Source organism: Phascolarctos cinereus, unplaced genomic scaffold (assembly GCF_003287225.1).
Source record: "Phascolarctos cinereus isolate Bilbo 61053 unplaced genomic scaffold, phaCin_HiC Scaffold_325;HRSCAF=924, whole genome shotgun sequence".
Classification (NCBI taxonomy): Eukaryota; Metazoa; Chordata; class Mammalia; order Diprotodontia; family Phascolarctidae; genus Phascolarctos; species Phascolarctos cinereus.
The window spans coordinates 13,564-32,814 of NW_027555653.1; the positions used below are offsets into that span (position 1 = coordinate 13,564).

At 36.9% G+C, this 19,251-nt stretch overlaps 1 pseudogene; it reads right to left on the reverse strand.

Moving 5' to 3' along the window:
• Positions 1–15,818: 15,818 nt before the first annotated feature.
• Positions 15,819–16,381, reverse strand: LOC110204378 (immunoglobulin heavy variable 3-23 pseudogene; annotated as a pseudogene).
• Positions 16,382–19,251: the final 2,870 nt, after the last annotated feature.

The following is a 19,251-nucleotide window of genomic DNA, read 5'->3' on the forward strand; positions in this document are numbered from 1 at the left end:
TGCTGATACCTAAAACACGAAGAGTCAAAATACAGAAAGAAAATTACAGACCAATTTCTCTAATGAATATAGATGCAAAAATTTTAAACAAAATACCAGCAAAGAGATTGCACCAATTTATCACAAGAATAATACAGTATGACCAGGTAAGATTTATAAAAGGAATGCAGGACTGGTACAATATTGGGAAAACTATCAGCATAATTGAGAACATCAACAACATAACCAACAGAAACCACATGATCATCTCATTGGATGCAGAAAAATCTTTTGGCAAAATATAAAACCCATTCCTATTAAAAACCCTAGAAAGCATGGTCATAAATGGGGTCTTCCTTAAAATAATAAATAGCATTTATCTAAAACCTTCACCTACCATAATATGTAATGTGGACAAACTACAAGCATTTCCAATAAGACCAGGAGTGAAACAAGGATGTCCATTATCACTACTGTTATTCAGTGTCATACTGGAAACATTAGCTTTAGCAATGAGAGAAGAAAAAGAAATTGAAGGTATTAGAATAGGCAGAGAAGAAACAAAGCTGTGAGTCTTTGCAGATGATATGATATACTTACATAATCAAGTAAAAAACTACTTGAAATAATACACAACTTTAACAAACTTTCAGGCTATAAAATAAACCCACATAAATCATTGGCATTTCTATATATTACCAACAACTCTAAGGTACCATTTCATACTTATCAGGTTGGCTAACATGACAAAACAGGAAAATGATAAATGTTAGAGAAAATGTGGGAAAATTGGAGCACTAATGCATTGTTGGTGGAGTTGTGAAATGATTCAACCATTTTGGAGAACAATTTGGAACTTTGCCCAAAGGGCTATAAAAATCTGCATACTTTTTGACCCAGCAATACTACTTCTAGGGCGGTATCCCAAAGAGATTATACAAATTGGAAAAGGACCCATGTGTACAAAAATATCCTTAGCAGCTCTTTTTGTGGTGGCAAAGAATTGGAAATTGAGAGGATGCCCATCAATTCAGGAATGACTGAGCAAGTTGTGGTATATGAATGTAATGTAATACTAATGTGCTATAAGAAATGATGAACATGCTGAATTCAGAAAAACCTGGAAAGATTTGTATGGTCTGATGCTGAGTAAAATGAGCAGAACCAAGAGAACTTTGTGCACAATAACAGCCATGTTCTGCGATGACTAATATTGATAAACTTAACCCTTCCTTAGCTATTTTGTTTTGGGCATAGACAAGAAAGGTAGCAAATAGTTTCCACATATTCTGGTAGTCAACAGTCAGTAGTTTGGTTTAACTATAACAGGAAAACTGAGTATTCTGTCAGATGATTCCACCACATTATTTTTTCCATTTCCTGCCTTCAGGCAGCCCAGTGGGTCTGACTTTCCAGAGATTCCCTCTGGTCTGTATGGGCCCCTGGTATATGGAGTGCAAAATTAAATTATAGGAAGCAGATATCACATGAAGGAAAGATATGCCAGATCTGTACTTACACTAACTCTACTCCCCTTCACAGCACTAACTAATTTATTTTTAGCCCAGTGAATTCATGATGGTCTAAATTTCTGTGGTGTAATATTTTTCCTATAATTTAATGGGGATATTGTACTATTTATCAATAAAAGGAGTCTGCTTCATGTCAAACCAGCCTCTCCTAGAAACTGACTCCCCCATCTCTTTTTCCTCAGCATTAATAAAGAGAGATTCTATTATGTTCTCTTTGTAGTTTAACATAACCTCCCTCTCAACTTCTTTGAGCAAATTAAATAAATTTAGACCAATACTCTTTTGGGTTAACCATAAGTTTATCTTATTATTGTGCCATAATCTGTACCAACTGACCTAGCTCTCTGGAGTCAGATGACTCGGTTTCAAATTCTACCTTTCACACTTTGACACTGTGATCTACAAAGAATCATTTTAATTACCTTACCTTCAGTTTTCTCTTTGTGAGGGATTAGACTAGGTGGCCCCAGAGGTCTTTCTCAGCTCCAGAAATCACCAGCCATTTCATGTTATTATTACATCACGGCTTGTATCAAGCATGCGAGCATCAGAGGACAACATAAATTTTAAAGAAACAGAAGTAAGCTTGGGAATAGATTGCTCTAGGCAAAGGGGGAAAGGAGAAAGATTATTCTCAAAACAAGAATGACAACAAGATGATCCCCAGGGAAAATTTTTTTTTTCATGATTACATTTACATGATAATTTTACATGATTTACAGGATCATGTTATTCTATATTTGGAGGGAATAGCATGTTGTACATGGTAGATTTGCAGTTTTATATGCAATCATGTTTTTTATTGTACTGTGTTATGGAAATGCTTGTTTTGCTCTGTGAATTGAATGTGAAATATATTTTTTAAAAACATCCAATTCAGCTCAGATCCCAGTGTGGGGGCTTTACAAGGTCAGTCATCAGGAAAAAAGAAGTCACACAAGAGTGCAGTTCCTCTCCTAGAGCTAGAGGATTTGGGCTGGTTTTCATTCCAAGGGAAAAAGAAGTTTGCATGTATTCTTCCATTCATTCCTCTTGTTTGTCCTTCATTCTCAAAGAGGACCATGGCATCAGGAAGGTGATGTCATGACTTGCAAGTGAATTGGATTAAAGTGGTGGAGGACTGTGCAAAGTCACCAGACTCACTTTCTTCTCCAGAGCCCTCTGGGTCCAGTGGCAAGAAATAAATCAGGCGAAGTAAAGATATCTCCCACATCCCTTCAATAAAAAGAAGAACACCTGCCACCTCTTTGGGGTTAGTCCTCTCCCTCATCTGCAAAGACAAGGATCCTCCAGAACTGTTTCTAAAATCCTGAAGGGCATTTTACCACACTAAGAATATGCAATATTGATGATGCAAAAGACAGGGTCTGTCCTTTCCCATCACTCCAATTATTCTCAATACCAAGAAAATGCTTATTAGGCTTTTTTCTATTACTGATATTTTCTGAGGGAGTCTCTTCCAATTTTTGATTAAGGAAGCACCCTAAGTCTCTCTTATCCTTGATTTTGAATTGAATCTGCTCATGGGTACTTTTTCTCTATATATATCTGCCCCTCTCCATTGGCTCTCATGTTTCCTTCTGGTGCCTTTGCTCATTTTTAAATTTGGAATCCACCTGTTATTTACCTCTACTGCCAATCATGTTCTCTCATATCTCTCTTCCACCTAGACGAAATGAAACATGAAAAGGACAAGAGATGCAAAGAAAGCTTCCATTGTATCTCTACCACATTTACTGTTTCTAATATAGGCCCATCATGTGTGGTGGGACAGTGACACAGCCACCCCAAGAAACCAACCCCCCACTTCTTCTTCTACAGCATTTAGAAAGTGAGTTTCTACTATATTCTCTTTTTAGTTTATAATAACCTACTCCTCAACTTACTTTGAGCACATTATGCCCTTGTGGGGCATGAATTTGTCTTCTAAACTGTCAGAGCATTTTGAACTGAACTTCCAAATGAACGCACCACTCTCCTTACTCAGAGCTCCAAGTCTGCCAATAGAGTATCTTTTCCCTGCTCTTGATTACCTTCTCTTTCTTTTGTACTGAGTATGAAAGTGGGTGGGTCAGTCCTCTTATTCCATGGGGGAGAAGGGGTGAAGATGGGAAAGTAAGGGTAAGGGTTTGCTAGGTCCATTAGGACATTTCCATAAAAACAAATTATTTTCACATCAGCCATCTGGATTGTGAAATCTTGTAAGATGCATAGAATCTAAACTATGTCAATTTTGTATGTTTTTTTTTCCTTCAGTGGCATAGGACTTGTATTTTCATTTTTCAGTTGCTGCTTCATACTCTTTAGAAATGAAAGTAAAAATTCCATACTTTATGTAGAACGTAGTTAAATTTTACAAGTAGGTCCTTTCCCCTTTTGTATTCTCATTGGGATATAGACCTAGTAGTGGTAGTGTTGTATCAAAGGGTATCCTTATGTTGTGGCCAAGAAATGGAAATTGAGGTGATATGTATGAACTGGGGAATGGCTAAATAAGCTCTGATACATGATTATGAAGGAATATTATTGTTCTATAAGAAGTGACAAGGAAAATGATTTCAGCAAAACCTGAAACACTTACTTGAACTGATAGAAAGTAAAGTGAGCAGAACCAGAAGAAAGCTGTACACAGTAATACCTATATTGTTTGATGATCAGCTATGATGGACTTAGCTTTCTCAGCAACACAATGATCCAAGATATTTCCAAAGGACTCAAGATAAATCATGGTGTCTAACTCCAGAGAAAGCAATATAGAGTCCGAATGCAGATTAAAGTACACCATTTTCACTATTTTTTCTTTGTCCTAGTTTTTTCCCTTTTGTTCTGATTCTTCTTTCTTAATATGACTAATGTGAAAATATGTTTAACATAATTGCATATGTTACAAAGGAGGGAGGGAGAAAAATTCAGAATTCAAAATCTTGTAAAAATGAATGTTGAAAACAATCTTTACATGTAATTGGAAAAAATAAAATAAAATTAAGTACAAAAAGAATAATATTAAATTTTAAAGCTCAAAAATGTTTGTCAGTACCAGAATATCTACATCCATTAACAGACATTTTGAATACTGAATGGGTGATCAGAAATGGAGTTTCGTAAACAAAACACTAAGCACAGTTCTTTTCATTAAGTTTAGATGAGCTGAATCCTCATTTTCCAAGATGTTGGCAATGATGACCGCATTGAAAATCTTTTCTAAACATTTCTGTTCTGGTGCCAATGGAGTCAACATTGCTGTGGAGGCAGCGACTAATTGCTATTGAGTACAAAAACCTGAGGTGTCGGGGGAAAAGGCACCTGAGAGGAGCAACTAGAATTTCCTTACTTATAAAATGAATTTAAATCCTTTTTAATAAGTCATTTCAGCAGGGTTTACCCATTTTCTTTAATAGTTTTGGGATTCTATTGGTTAGTCAGTCCCTACAACTTCCTCATGTAGAGTCAGTTCCTTTCATACTTCAAGCCTAAAAATACTCCAACATTGATTAACGAAATTATTTGCACCAGCTAAAGCTACAAACACTTATTTTTTATACTCTATTGCAAGTCGTGAGTAGGACACTCTTTGGTCTCTATGTAGAGGCATTTTTAGTCTGTGCATAATGCATGTGATATTGCTGTATGCATATAATACTGAGAAGATTAAAATACATCCTGTATCATTTTCTTATTGATCTTATTTACAATTAATTGATTATGCCCTATAACTGAGTACTTAGTTATGGTTCTATGTCTCTAAAATTAGTTCAGAATTCAGCTGACCTGTAAGGGGTTAAGGTTTGAAATCTACTTCTCTTGCTAATCACTATGCTATTCCTGTCTCAAGGAATTCTGGGAACCTTGAAGGAACGTGGCTTCCCATAAGGGAATTGGGCCTAATATTGTTACACCACCAAGCTACCCTTCAGGGATATCTGGTTTGCTATGCAAAGAAGTCTAGACCATTATCTTCAAACATGAAAGTAAACTCAAAATAACCACTTCTTACTCATAGATGGGAAAGAAGGAGAGTTGGTGTTAGGACTCAGTCCAAATTTCCAAAGAATCGTGTTTTTCCCCTCATGTCACCTATGTGAAAAAGTCATGTTGACCTCTGCCCTTGATGTCATCTTTTCTCTTCTATTCTTTGTTCTGCACTTGCCAAAATCTATACAAGGGAGGCTGTTCTTTGCTTGGGATCTTTGGCTGGAGACTGAGGCAGTTGTTGACCCATCTTGTTCCCAGGTTACCAGCCCAGATAATAGAATGTATTCCTGCTTAGAGAAAGGTGCCTTAATTTACCTTTCTGTTAAATTTAACTCACAACAATATTCAATAAGTTGTTATACCTCAAAAGGGCGTGTTAAAATGTAAGAGAATTTACTCATTATGTACATAACATGGAAATCACAAATAGAGCAAATCTCAGCAATATGGGGGAGCCAAATTCCAAAAGGAATAGAAGGTCAAATCAGCAACAAGTATTTATTTCTTGAGCATTTACTATGTGCCAAACACAATGCTAACTACTGGGGATATAAAAAAAGGCAAAAAAATTGTACCTGTTTTTGAGGAGGTCACTCATTCAGAGAGACAACATTGAAATAGTAATACACTATCTATCCATCTATGTCTCTATGTGTGTGTATATATGAATATGTATATGTTCAGCATAAAGGTGCAACTAGAGAAGATTGGGAAAGTAGAAAGTGGGGGATATTTTAGGTAAGATTTAAGGACATCAAGGGGGAAGGAGGCAGGGATGAGGAACAGAATTCCAGCCAGTGAAAAAGCACAGTAGAGAGACTGAATCTGTTGTGAAAGGAACAGCAGTGAGATCAGTGTCATTGGATTGATGAGCATGTGGAAAGGACTAAGGTAGAATAAGATAGGAAGGAGCCATGCTACAAAAGGATTTAAAAGCCCCAAAAGAACTTATACTTTATTCTGGAGTCACTAGAACTTGGGGAAAATGGTCAGATTTATGTTTTAGGAAGGTGATATTAATAGCTGACTTTAGTCTGAACTAGAGTGAAGAGAGTACTAAGGCTGGGAGAACAATCATCAAGCTAGCATAATAGTCCAGGTATCAGTTGGTAAAGGCCTACCTCAGGGTGGTTCCAGTACCTTCAGGAGGGAAAGGAGAGAACAGTAGATTTGTGATAAAAGTAGAACGGACAATACAAAACTACCAATTGATTATGGGGTAGAGGTGGGACTGAGAGTGAGGCATTAAGAATGATAGCTACCTACTGGAAAAGTTGCTTTCTCCTGGGATAGAAGAAAAAACAACACAAGCCATAAGTACAAATTCACTATAACCTGTTCCTGGATATAGGCATCTTTTACTTTGTGCATCATGAGCTCAGTCCACTTCTTCCCTCACTGACACTTCACCTCCTACCAGGGGAAGTATTTATCTGGTCTCACATTCCTTTTCTTCACTGTGTCTCTTGCACAGTAATACACAGCTGTGTCCTCAGGATGAAGGGAAGTCATTTCTAGATATAACATGCTGTTGCCATTATCTCTGGAGATGGTGAATCAGTCTTTCACAGAGTCTGCATAGCACGTACTACTTCCACCAGTGCTAATTCTTCCAACCCATTCCAATCCCTTCCCTGGAGCCTGGCGGACCCAGTTCATTCAGTAGCTACTGAAGTAAATCCAGAGACTTTGCAGGAGAGATGCAAAAAACCCCCAGGCTGTCACATCACTTCCAGACTGCACCAGCTGCACATCACACTGGACACCTGCAATACAGAGACAGTGTATTAAAGTCAATAATCCCATTAAGTCACCACTGTACATTGTTCCCCTCTCTCCAGAAAAATACCTTGGAAAATAATCAAGAGGAAAATCTAGTTCAGCTTAAATTTCATGTTGAGTTTCTAGGTTAGTCCTACAGGTTTGGGGCTGTTTTTCATCCCAGTAGGGTTGTACCCAATTTGCATGTCTTCCTCTATTCAAAGAGAGGAAGAACATCTTCTTCCTCCCAGGGAAGAGCCTCTTTCCTGAACTTCAGAGAGAAAGTTCTCCTAGAACTGGTTAAAAAGCACTGGGGAATGTTGGTGACTCTGAGGCTCCCAGAGCTGATGGTTTTGACTCAGTATCAATCACACTACATCACCTCAATAACTGTAAACACTTGGGTCTGAGACTAGTAGTAGTAGTAGTAGGCCTTTCTGTGTTCCTGATAAACTTGTCAATCTCAGTCTCATTTCTGATTGTCAGAGCTTCTCAACCATCGTACATTTCCAATGGTCAACAGATTGAATCCGTCCTGTGAATCATTTTATTCTCAGGGTCTCTTGTCTGGATTCTTGGCACCTATACTGTTTTCTGAGCCTTCTTTTTGTTTCTCTTTATCTAAAATTACATTTCATTTAAATTATTTATCCACAATCCCAGTTACATTCCCTAACTACCTTGCTAGAGGCAGCTCATATTTTTATTTCACTCATCTAAAGCAGCAGTGTACATTAAGAAAATTGCAAGTCTCCTCCAAGAAACACCTTGGCAGCAGAAGGATATGTTCTTTTTAATAGGACACAGAAATTTTATCCTCTGTGACATTGACCTAATAGTCTGATTTAAGGAGCCAGTATGGCTCAGCTATCTAGGAGATGATCCTCATATTTCAAGTACAGTTCTTAATGCCCAGAATATCCAGTTCTACTGCCACCTACTGCAGATTTAATTGTATACTCAGCCACATTTTTTCGTTCTCACTTCCACTTTCCTTTTTTTTTTTCCAGAAGAGGGATTTGTAATTTCAGAGTCCTTATTCTTTTAGAGAGCTAGATCCAGAGATCTTTTAGAGATCATCAGTATTTTGAAGGATTCAATTCCATGGGGGGAAAAGCCACTAAGTCCTCTCTTGGTCACCATTATAGCAGGGAATCTTTGTCACAAAGCAGTAGGGGTCTCAGCCATGTCTTTTTGTTTTTTCTCACCTGCTGTTTTGATTACATTTGAGGTGATTCCTTCTTATTCCATTGTTTACTAATTTAAGTATAATTTATAATACAACTCTAAGTTGTGAATGGAGTTCAATGGCTGTGGAAGAGAAAAATTCAGAATAGTCCTCTTCAAGTGCTGAGTCCATAAATCACTTTTTCACACATGCTAGCCTAAGGGTCTCAGATTTTAGACTTTTCAACATTTCAGGCATAAGATGATCACCCTATGTGTCCTATTCACAGATAGAAAAGGTTACAAAACTTAAAGTGCCCCTTTCACTGTTTGTAAGGAAATTTAAAGAAATGTTTATTTTATTTTTACTCCCTTAGTTGACATGAACAATTTTAATCAGCCTGAGAGTAGGGTCCTTGTCCATATGATGAAGGCAACTGATGCTACATGGGCAAGGTGTAGATTAGCCATGTCACTTGGGTTGATAGAAAAAAGCAATCTAGCCAGTTGTAAACAGAGGTAGAGTCAGCTCTGCTGCCCAAAGTTGAGCTAAGGAAAAACTGTTGGCCAGGGGTACAATCATAAGACCAATCCAGCAAAGATACTGTTCCACAAAGAGAAATGTGGAAGTTTCAAAATAGGAAAAAGGAAGTTAAGGTCTTAAAGTGGCAGAGACTTGAGTTGGCTTCACCATGTGTATTCTTCATATGTATCTTTCAACTAGCATGTTCTATGCATGTACCCATTCTTCACCTTGACTCTGTCTGTGTTTGTGGGAAAGTGTGCCTCATGTTTATACTTAGAAAGTTCATACTATAACGTTTCTCTTTACTTTGAACTAATTGCATAAACTGCTTTTGGCCCATGAGTGTGGATGTACAAACTACTTGGGGTACCTCATGAATATCTGACTTGTAAAAGTGACTAGGAGGAGTAGGCTAAGACAGGGATGCTACATTGGAAATCACAAATTTATTCCTGATATCAGGGGAAAATCCTTAGATTTCCCTTCAACAAGAATATAAAGAAATTTGCATCAAAATCTAATCAGACATTCTTAGTCATGCGACCAACAAGATGAAGAACTCTCTATCTTCTCCAGTCCTCACAACCCCTCAAATGTCTTCAATATAACAATAATACATGAGAAGTAACAGCAATTTTAGCTATCGACACCATCTAAATGCTAAGCACTCTAACAAGGCAGCAAATTGATGAACTAACAGCAGAAAAGGTTTATAATTCCTAATACTTAACATGTTCCCTCAGAATTCCCTCTCATACCTGCTCCTAAGTCCTTGGAGGAGTGGCAAAACTGACCCAAAGGCTACAACAGAACTAAATTCTTCCCGCTCCAAACTGTGTAGCAGAGGTGGAGATACTGAAAATTAGATTGTTTTCTCTCTTTGGAATAGTATGGCAGCATGCTGTGCTACTAGAAAACTAAGGAACAGAGGGAACTTGAATAGGAAGCCAAATGTATAGGACTCCATCAGGTCTAAAGCAAAAGGTCCTGACATCCAGTTGATGCCATTCATTTTCTCCCTTCAGAAGTCACATGGGCAAAGCCTCAGGCCAATGAAAAGTGAATCTCTCTAGTACTGGAAGAGGCAGAGATCTGATATCTAAACATAAGGGAATTTACCATCAAAGCAGAAAGAGTTAAAAGGTGATAGATAGATAGATAGATAGATAGATAGATAGATAGATAGATGATAGAAAGACAGATAATGATAATGAAAAGAAGATTGAAATTGTCAAAGATCTCAATGAGAAGAAAACTCACAAATAAACCCAATAAGGAATATATTAATAACATAAAAAAGATAGCCACTAGAACATCTAACTATCAAACAATGAATAAATATTGAAGTATAAAAGAAAATTTATCAGTACATGATGCAGCAGAAGGCTCTATGAATTCTCACGCTCTCTTGGGAAGGGACAGCATAGAGTCACAGTAAAATGTTTCCTAATGGTGCAAGAAAGAAATGAGTGGTAAATGTTGGACTTATCTCCTGAATAACGGACAAAATTGGCAGCATAGAAAAACTTAAATCCAGGTGGTAAATATCACCAAAGAGAAAAAGAAAGAATAAGTGGTTGGGAATATAAGTATGTCAAAAGAGAAAAACAGTCTGCAAGGAGAGGAGCAAAAATCAATTACATGAAAGGGAAACACGATCCCCATAGAAGTAAAATAAATTGCTCTAAAAGTTAGGAAGAAAAAAATCAACTTAAGGATGTTTTAGATGCTTACTCGGTTATCTACTATGTTAGCTACTCCTGCCAGTTTTGTATTATCAAGTCATTCATGAATATGCTAAATATACAGGGTAAAACAAAGAATCTTTGGGCACTTCACTGGAATCTCTAGCCACATTGAACCCTTGACAACTGCTCTTTGAATCAGGTCAACTAATCAGCTCTGAATCAATAGTGTTATCATCTAATTCATATCTTTCAAGTTCCTCACAAAAAGAGTATGAGATACTTTGTTAATATATAGAAAAGCAATACCCACAGCACTCCCTCTATACTAGTTTATTGATTCTGTCAAAAATAGAAATTATGTTAGTCTGATATCAGCTACTCTGTATGAAGTCATACAGAATCTATGTAATCACTGCTTCCTTTTCAGGAATGACTCAAAAATCCAGTGCTCTTCACATTGCATAACACTTCCTTTGAAAGAATTAACACTGCCACCATCACTTCCAGCCCACCATATCTCTCTGTAACTGTAGGATTGGGGAGTAGGGATGAAAACTTCATGTTTTGATGCTGATTTGAAGGATCAGAGGAGATGTGACTTCTCTATAGACTTTGTAAATTTTAACTTTGGGGCTCAATGTTAGAGGCAGAGTAGAGAGAATGGAAAAATATTGGGAATAACAGTTTCTCTCTTTTTTTTACCAGCACTTGTCATCTCTACTGAGACATAATAAATATCTACAATAATAAGTAGTTAACCATATTTGCTAGTGACAGGATTAAAAACAAAAAGAGAATGCATCTATCAGGCAATCATCAAACATTTATTAAGGAACTCTTATACGCCAGAAACTTTTTTAAGTTAGGGAGGTACATAGACAAAAATGAAATCATTTCTGCCCTCAAGCATCTCATCTTACATTTTAATGATGTAGACAACATCGATATATACAAAATAGCAGTGTGAGGAATGTGGGCACAAGTATGAAAGGGGTCAAAAAAGGCTTTATATAGAAGCTAACATTTTAGCTTGGTCTTGAAGGAAACTGGGGATTCTAAGAAATGAAGGTTAGGAGTAGTACATTCCCATCAAGGGGGGAAAGAAATGCAAATGTAGAGTTAGGAGATGATGTGTTTTGTGTATGGAACAGCAATATGATATAGTGAGTATTTTGTAAAACTACAGAAGTGGTAGAAAGGCAGTTGTAAAAGGCCTTAAATGACGAATAGAAGAGCTTACATTTGACCCATTTTTCTTCTATTTTTTTCCAATTAATGAAAATCTACCTTATAAGAACCCTTGTTATATATGTATATTTAAGCAACACAAATTCTTTCATGAACCATGTCCCATGAGCTTTGAAGTTTTGCCATAAATGGAAATTTCAGCTAAAATTATTTGGTTAAATCAAGTATTCCTGCACATGCCTTCAAGGAAGCATCTACTTTAATTAGGGGTATTTATTTGAAAGTGACCAGAAGTTGGAATTTATTCATTGATATGTACTGTTTTCAAATTGATCACTCAATGTATCAGAGTCTATCTTTTTATGAACAGGGTTCTGCTATTAATTTCTTAATGGAATCTCATCCTCCTGATGGTGGAAATAAAGTGAAGTTGTGAAGTATGAAAACTGGGTTCTAATTTTCCTTTTTTCATTTGAGTTTTTCAACATGACACTTGGTCAACGTTCCAATTTTTATTTTATAATATTACAGACATAAAGGCTGAGTTAACTTGCATAATTTGACCTGGTTATTAGCAAGATCATTTAAAATTGTATTAAGATCAATTTTGTAGGAAACTTTTAACAAAGAAAGAGGAGTTCTCTCCACAAGATTTTTTAAGAAGACAGTCTGCTGGAGATCACTTGGCAATACTCCAACAAGGAAACTTCATCAGATGATGTCCTGAACACAAGACAGCTGTACGAGAAGACACTTCTGAATCCTTAAATGGACAATTTATTTTTATTTTTTCCCCTGGGGTCTCTGCATCTGTACTTACTAAGGGGTGCTTACCCTTTTAAATTGAAAATGCTGTTCTCTTTCCCCTGTCCCCTATTGTCATAAGTCCCCAAAACCCCTTGATGAAGTGTTGACCATATCAGTTAGTGATTCATTGAGAAGGCTACACCTCTCATTAGAACCAGATGGGGGAATGTGACAAATGATTTTTCTTAGTAATCATTATCTTGGAAACTCGGAGCTTCCCTGTCCTCTTTTCTTTCAAAGTTAAGTATTTTTTCAAAAGGACATTAAGATGTAATCTCAATGGGTCTCTTCCTGCTCATTATGTTGCCTAGACAAGTCTAGAAAAATGCTGATTCCTCCCTATATACTATAGGATATATACTATGGGATATATACTAGTATAAATACACTCAAACATTCTCTAATAAAGATCATGAATTCTTTTACGTTTAAAACGAAAGATAGCATAGGAAAATTCTTCACAGTAAACATATCCTTTTGTTATAAAAGGAAATAAAAAAAAACACCAACAAATCAGACGTTATGGTATGTACTGTGTCACTTTCACTGGCACACTCCAAAAGACTCAAAGGAACCAGAATTATTGGTTTTCCTCCTTCTGTCAGTATCCCCATGCCAAAAACACCCTTCTTTTTTTGTTACTCCCCTCTTTTTTCACTATTAGGAGACACCCTGTTTTCCAGAGCTAAGGACCAACAAGAAAGCTCTGTCTTGAGAATACCATAACAACAGTCCTTTGTGCTCACCCTCTGCATGAACTATGCTGCAACTAAATGGCAGAAGTGATGATTCCTAAGTTCAGGCAAGCACCAACAGGCCCAGGCATGAAGCCCTGCTAAGAATGGACTTTTTGTCACTAGACAACCTTGCCTCTCTACTGTTGCTGACCGCATTGTTCTATTCTTTGTCTAACTACAACTACATATATCAAGGTTTAGCATCACTTCCTTGGATCTCCTCCTAGAGGAAACCTCAGCTCATGGGGCTAGTTTCCATCCTCCAGTGGAATATAGAAAGCTTTTTGCTTATGACCACTGGTTTTGCTTTTATTTCATTTTATTTTTCAGAGTTAACTGTGCTTGTAATCACCTGAGTGAGCCCTTTAGTATTTTTATAATTAACAGCAGTTGCAAAACCTTTATAATTCTTCAGTCATTTGTTTTCAGAGTTGATACTTCATACCAGAGGAAAAATACAGATAATAACAATAATACTTAACATTTATATAAAACTTACTGTGTACCAGGCACTATACAAAGTAATTTACAACTATTTGATTTAATCTTCACAACAAACCTGGAAGGTAGGTGCTGTTATTATCCCTCTTATACACATGTGGAAACTGAGGTAAATGAAAGATAAATGACTTGTCAAGGGTAGTAAACTAAATGACTATTAACAGGTAGTAAGTGACTGAGCCCAGATCTGAATTCAGGTCTTCCTAACTCCAGGCTGAGCACTCTATCCACTGTGTACCTAGTTGCCTCAGATTCAGGTTGAAACCTTGAGGTTCTGAAGACAGAATTGAAAATTAAGGACATTTTGAACCAATTATATGCTAGAAAATGTTTAACAAGCATCCTTCTGCCCCCCCCAAAATTATGCACTTAGAAAAGTTTTAAATTTGATGTGCATTACTAATATTTTTTGCATTACTTTCTTTAGTGAAAATCAACAGCAAAATAAATAAAAACTGAGGCCATTCTCTGCTAATTCCCTCTTCTCCTCTCTCTTTCATTTCATATCACTAATATGCCATCAACAATTATCTCCTTTATTCCTGTCTCATGCGATGAGGTCACTTTTTTCTCAATCCTCATTCTGTTTGACCTCTCTGTTGCTTTGACACGGGCACTCTTTTCTCCTTGTTACTTTCTTCTTTTTAGGTTTTTGGGACACCACACTCTTGGTTCTTACCCTGTTTATCTGAGTTCTCTCCTCTCCTCCTTTGTTGGATCATCATACAGATCATGTCATCTCATCACGGGAATTGCATGGGGTTCTGCCCTATGCTCTCTTCTTTTCTTTGTCCATCATACGTTATTTGGTCATCTCATAAATTCTCACCAATTTAACCATTGTTCAGCTATTCAGTCATGTCCAACTCTTCATGCTCCATGGGCAAAGCACACCAGATCCTTCTCTGCTATCTTTCAAACTCTCTCCAAGTTGTTGCTCATTTTTTACATGACAATATCTATTCATCTCATTCTCTGTCATCCCCTATTCCATTTGCTCTCAGTCTTTCCCAAGATCAAAATCTTTTCCAATGAATATCATCTACATCATGTGGCCAAAGTATTTAAGCATTAGTTTTTGTATTTCACCTTATAGGTAAAAGCCTGAACTAATATTTTTAAATATTGATTCATTTGGCCGCCTTCCTATTCAAGGGACTCTCAAAAGTGCATGAGACTCATGAAACATGAAGAAAAAAATAGAACAAATGAAAAGTGTAAAAAAAATAGAAGAAAATGTGAAATAGTTAATCAGAAAAGCAACTGATGTGGAAAAGAGATTGAGGGGAGATAATTTAAGAATTATTGGACTACCTAAAATCCATGATTAAAGAAAAATATAAAGGAATACAATGTTGATATTATGTGAGGTCTGATTGAAAAGAAACTGCTGATTCCCTCCAATTAAAGCGTCATGATCTTCTGTTATATGTATGAATATACATGGGATATATATAAATACACACACACACATGCTGATCTGCATACATACACATTGGGAGGATCATCTATAACAGATATGTTAGTGTATAAACACATATACTTATATATTGAATGTACATGCAGGTAGGTATGTTTTCCACATGCACGTGTATGAAAATGCTATGGGATACATAATAAATGTTCAATAATACCTGATCTGTGTCATGTTTCACAACTACAAAGAAATTAGTCACCGTGGACAAAACATATAAACCATTAAAGGGATACATCTTCCCTCTATAGCTGCAAGCAACAGAAATAGGAAAGATTCTCAGGAACACAAAGGAAATAGATAGATAGATAGATAGGTAGAGATAGATATAGATAGATATAGATAGATAGATAGAGATAGTAGATAGATAGATAGATAGAATAGAAAGGGTAGATGTTCACTGTGAATTAGGAAGAATCCACAGACCTTGAAAACTTTGTCAGCCTGATTCTTCAAATTTTGCAGCCTCATGCTTCATCTGTTATTCTAAGTGGTCTCCTTGTACTCCGTGTTCTTGAGTTCTCTCTCTAAGTCACTCTCCATGTGGCCTGTCTGAATGAGGAGTTTTATGTGTGCTCTCGTACTCCTTTTTCTCACTGTGTCTCTTGCAGAGTAATACATGGCTGTGTCCTCAGCTTTAAGGGAATTCATTTGCAGATGCAGCACGTCGTTGCTGTAGTTCAGGGAGATGGTGAATCTGCCTTTCACAGAGTCTGCATAGAATGTTTTTCCTACGTTACTATAAATAGATGCGTGCCACTCGAGTCCCTTCCCTGGAGGCTGGAGGACCCAGATAATGTAATAGATGCTGAAGGTGAATACAGAAGGATTGCAGGAGAGGGGAAGAGATCCTCCAGCCTGTCTCACACCACCCTCAGACTCTACCAGGTGAACCTCACAATGGGCACCTGCAAACAAAGAGTCATTGAAGACAATAGTCACACAAATACACTACTTCAAAGAGTGTATCCTTGGTCAAAAAACAAACAAAAGACAAAACTACCTCGTAAAAGAGTCAGAATGAAAATTCCATTCTGTCCAAAACTCATTGTTCGGGCCCCACAGTGTCAGTTCTTAGGACAGAAAGTCCACACAGAAGAAAAGCTCCTCTCCCAGATCTGCAGACACAGGTTTTTTCTGGTTTTCATCCCTAGAGGAAGGAGCCCAATTTGCATGTCTTCCTCTGTTTAGTGTGAGGAAGAGCAACTGCCTCGCAGTGGGATGAGTCCCATCTCTGAGCTGCAGGGAGGTTTCCCTCAAAATTAGTTCTAAAATCCAGGGGAAGGTTAGTGACACTGAGAATCCAAATATTATTGGTAAGGACTCAGTGTCTATCCTTCTCCATCACTCCAATCTACCTTCAGTACCAAGAGATTGCTCATTAGGCTTTTCTATGTTGCTGTTATTTTCCCAGTTTGTCTCAATGCCATTTCTAATTAGGAAAGCACTCTCAGCTTTTTGTCGTTTTTTATCTTCAGCAGATGTTGTATCTACCTTAAGATGGTTATTGTGGAATTTCTGAGCTTACTCTTGCCACTTCTGCATGCTGACAGAGCTACTTTTTGTTCATTCTCTTTGTAATTAGATTCTATGTGCACTATACCACCAAACCCATTCAAGGTCCCTTATATCCACGTTATGCTTTGTTGGCATGAGAGGGGTCATTGTGAAGTTTTCAACTGAGCACTTATACTTCAGAAATCAGCAGACACTCAAAATCAGGGATTGTCTTTAATTGATTTTTGCATTGTTTAGACAACAATAGGATAGAGAAAAAAGTTAATAATGTAGATTAAACTTAAAAGTTCATAGTGCATTCATTTTTCTCCCCTGGAGAGCTGGTGTTAAAAATCTTAACAGCACACCCAAGCTCACATCCCTCTGAGCTGGAGGAATTGAGGCACGAAATGGTCAGGAATGAGAAAGCCCCCTGCGTCTCAAGGATACTCCAAGAAGTCCCATGTTTTGTTTCTCAAGACTCACTGTGTGTGGTGACACAGTGACACCACATCCCCTGGGGAATATGTATATCTTCTGTAGTATCTGGGGAAATGTATAGCCTGAGCCTCAGATTGCAGAGACCTCCATAGCAGAGCAACCGAGTCTGCTGCAACCTACTCTATACAGTGATGTCAGCCGAGACATTTTTTTGTCTTGTGTCCAATTTACATTCATACTTTACTTACTGGGGAAGAAGTAATTCTCATCAGGGACCATTAGAATGCTGGTTTGTATTTTTACCTAAGTTATCCTCCAATCAGGCTTTGAGATTGTCAAGTTTTATACGTTTTAAGGCATGACCTGGCTTTTCTTTTCACTGCTTCTTTCTGTTTTTTTTCCCCTAGTACAGACCTTACATTTGAATTCTCCTGTCATTGCTACATATCTTAGAGAAAAAAGAACAATTTAAAGCAGCTTATAGAATATAGTTAAATTTTTGTTCCTACAAAATATATCTTGGCCTCTCAAGCCTGAAAAGTCTCTCTCACCCTCTATTATCTTCAAGCTGTCTTTCCAAATCTTTTCCTTTTCACTAACTTCTAGGAAAAGTATATACCTGATACCTTCCTTTAAGGTACTTCTCAACCCTCTGTAATCTGTTTTCTGACCTTCTCCCTCAGATCATCTAAAATTCTGTACTCGACTCTCGGTGTGTGTCTCAGTTTTCTTCCTTTATTTAGACACTTCAGATGAAAATAAGGGACAAGTGTCAGGTGGTTTTGTTCATATAAATAATTACTTGTACACCTTAATTGTGTGACATGATTTTCTCTAATCTTTCTTTTCCTTTCTCCCTTGGGTGAATATTCTTCTTTCTCTCTCCATTCTTCTCGGGATCATTACGACATAACAGAACCACTCTCACCTTCTTTTAATTAAACTTCCTCCATAGGGACACAACCTCCCCATATTTAAACATAAGAAGTTTGTCCCTGATAGTCTTTATGTTTATGCTTATGACAAAAGGAGAAGGGGGACAGGGAGAGGGGAGAACATAGAAGGCATCCATACAGTACCTATTATAGTCCCAGAATTGTACTAACTGCTTTTTACAAATGTCTCTTTTTATCCTAATGATAATCCTATGATAAATGTGCCATTAATTATGCCCATTTTATAGTTAGGTAAACCAAGGCAAAAATAAAATGAACTGATTCACCCCAGAGTTACAAAGCTGATATCTGTGGCCAGTTTTGAATTCAGGTTTTCCTTATTCCAGGCCCAAAGTTTTATCCATTGTGCCACTGGCTGTCTGTAGGAGATGGTTTCAGAGAAACAAGATTTTTCATTCATGTTTGCATTTTTCTTTCTCTTAACTCCTGTATTTCACCTTCAATATTTCTTCATGACTCTGTTCTTTTTATCAGAAATTCTTTAAAGTCCTCTATGTAATTGAAGATTCATATTTTTTCCATTTAGTGTTTTATTCAGTTTTGATGAGTAAGGTGTTGTTGGCTGTAAACTTTTAGGAAGAGTTTATTTCAAGCTTTCCACTTCTTTATAGTGGTGTCTGTTAAATTATTTGTGATCCTGACTTGCACTCCTCAGTACTTGAATTCTTTCTGGTTACCTGTATGATTTCTTTTTTCCCCTTAACTACCTGGAAGCTCTGGATTTTGACTGTAATATTCCTGGAAGTTTGAATTTGGGGTTTTCTTTGAAGAGATGACCACTGTATTTTTTCTAATTCTATTTTGCCCTCTGGTTCTTTTTTATGATATAGATTTCTTTTTTTATATTTCTTTTATTTTTTTCTTCCCTCTCCATCCTAGAGATAGCTATCATTGGACACAAATAAGTATACATATGTAAAATTATTCTATACATCAATTCTTTCTCTAGATGCAGATGGCATCTTTCTACACATGTCCTTTGTAGTTATTTTGGGTATTTATGATAGACAAAAATAACTTAATTG